Genomic DNA, 2659 nt, shown 5'->3' with positions numbered 1-2659 from the left:
GATGAACTTCAAACTTCTTCAATGAGTTCCGAACACGTTGAATCATACTTAGCTGAAACCAGCTATCTCCCAAGTCTAAAAATGGCCCGTAGCCTATCCGAAACTCAACCGATCTCCCCGGGCTCCAAACCAAACATGCACACAAATACAATAATATCATACAAACTCGCTCACGCGATCAAAATACCAAAATAACACCTAGAATTATGAATCGGACATCAAAATGCATGAATTTTTCAAAGAAACACAAGAACTTCCAAATTCACAACCAAGCGTCCAAATCCTATCAAATCAACTCCGTTTTGCACCAAATTTTGCAGACAAATTTTAGATAGTAAAATGAACCTATACCAAGTTCCGAAACCAAAATTCGAACCCGGTAGCAATAAAGTCAACCTACGGTCAAACCTAGGAATTCTTTAAACCTTCAAATTACTAGTTTTCAACAAATCATGTCAAATCAAGTTAGGGACTTTCGAATTCAATTTCGGGCATATGCCCAAGTCCAAAATCACAATACGGACCCACCGGAATCGTCAAAAAATCGATCCGGAGCTATTTACACACAATATTGATCGTAGTCAACTCAAATTATTTTTAAAGCTAAAATTCATATTTTCTTGATTTTTCACATAAAAACTTTTCGGAAAAAAGATACGGACTGCGCACATAAATCGAAAAATACTAAACGGAGCTAATCGAGGTTTCGTAACACTGAATAAGTGTTAAAACTCAGAATGACATATCGAGTCATTACACTTTATCAAACAAATAGATATTCAGAGTAAGCAAAATCAACATACATCTGCGCCTAGGTACAAGGCGAGGTGAGTTGTTAATGGTTTTGGCTAGACGAAGGGAGTTGACTTTGATTAAATTATCTCCCATGTTGTGAAGATGTCTTCTATTTGTGTAATTCTATGTTTTGCTGCGAGTCTAGATTTAGAGGTAGAGCAGATGAATGTAAACACTGATTTTCTTCATGATGATTTAGATGAGGAGATTTATATGGAGCAGCATGAGGGTTTCGCAGTTAAGCTTGCAGATAAGCATGAGTTTTGCAGAAAATTGACAGGCTTCAAGCCTATCAATAGTTCCTCTACTTGAAGACATATTAAAGCCCTTTAGCTGGAGGGGGAGTTTGTCCCATGCCCATGTTCAAGGGCGGACATATAGCGAAGTGGTGCCACGTGATATCGCTTCGTCAAAATGTTTTTCCAATTGTCATACAAATTAATAATATGAAAATCTTATTAAACACGGATATTAAACACATGACTGACACCATTAACACTCAGATTTTGTTCTGACCATCTAATTTCAAATCATGTTTTCCGATTTTTTAACCGTTGGATCGGGCTGAAATTTTGAGTGAGTGTTCATAATGTCTTGGCCTTTGATTTGAACGGTGAAGATCGGATTTGGATTTGGATTTCCCTTAGCATCCGATTTCGAGCCCCGAACAGCAGCTCCATTTTTGTGACTTCTCCTCTTTCTTCTCTTGTAGCTAGTGTTACCCCGTGTTTAATACTTGTTGTGTAGCCAATTTGAAGAAATTTTGTAACCATCTTATTGTTATAGTGGAGTTTTTGGATCTTTGTGATCCCGTAATTTTACTTTCGATTTGAAGAGCTTTCCATGTTAAAATTTGATATTTTTTATCATTCTTTATTTTGGGTTTTGTGTCTTCCTCAGGCATAACAACATGCATATCAATCTAAATCTTCATGTAGGGAATTTGGAAAAGTTGTTGTCAAGGCCCTGCAACTGAAAGTGACGCCTTTGCTACCTTTCAATTATTATGTGTTACTATAACATTAATTTAATGAAACGAAAGAAATATTATTGGACTCTTTTGCACCAACTCTAGAAGATGCAATCCCTCCACCAACCCCATTGCTTATTGTCGCTTTTTTAATAAAGTTACACTATAAAATGAGTTGGCAATTGAAGTTCAAGGAAACTTAAAATAATTGCCACTTCTTCTTCTACGTCCAGGTAAGTTTTTAGCAGTTTCTTGACGTTAACTTACATATTTGTGTTACCTTTTGTTAAATATGAATTTTCTGTCACTTGATTTTTTCTTATATTGCTGTAGTTTCAGATTGTTGATCATTGATTTGATTAGCTGCTTTTTTATTCCACTGGTGTGGTAAAGTTGAAGTTAGTATTATATCCATCAGAGGAAGAAAAAGGGCTCTCATTGTATATACCAGTTGCATTCGTTATATATCTTTGTTTTCTCTTGTTACTGCATTAATCTGGCGAATGCTTAGTTTTGCTTTAATGAATAGATTTCAAATTCATGGAAGAGTAATGTCTAGAATCTTGACTTTCCTGAAGTGGATGAGGGGACTGTTTGGAAGTTGAATTTTAATGGAGAGGATAAAAATGGAAGAAAAAGTCCTCACTTATTTGCCTCTTTGGAGTTTGGACCAATTTAAGTCTTCTAATCAAACTATTTCTTATCCAATTTTAGCCATAAGTGTCAAAAAGTTTGACTTACAGCTAATACCAAACCTTCAAGAAGTATGCTTCTAGGGAAAAAATAAGTTGAAGATGATCAGGTTTTATTCTCATTTCTTGAAAAGACCATTGAAGTCTTTTCTTTTTAGTGGATTAGTCGACTAGTGAGTTCTGCACACCAGATGGTTGTATA

The 2659-nt window shown here is 35.5% G+C and overlaps 1 protein-coding gene across 5 annotated transcripts in view; it reads left to right on the top strand.

The window, feature by feature from the left end:
- LOC109223442 (non-lysosomal glucosylceramidase-like) overlaps positions 1881–2659 on the top strand; it is an 8186-nt gene continuing 7407 nt past the window's right edge. The window contains exon 1 of one of the 5 annotated variants that reach the window (XM_019387748.1): positions 1881–1998. The gene's annotated coding sequence lies outside the window, so the exon portion shown is untranslated. The other 4 variants (XM_019387753.1, XM_019387750.1, XM_019387749.1 and 1 more) reach the window with 4 other exon arrangements.

This window comes from Nicotiana attenuata, chromosome 3 (genome assembly GCF_001879085.1).
Source record: "Nicotiana attenuata strain UT chromosome 3, NIATTr2, whole genome shotgun sequence".
NCBI lineage: Eukaryota > Viridiplantae > Streptophyta > Magnoliopsida > Solanales > Solanaceae > Nicotiana > Nicotiana attenuata.
The sequence above is the reverse complement of the archived record's forward strand: the minus strand, read 5'-3'. Positions and strand labels throughout refer to the sequence as shown.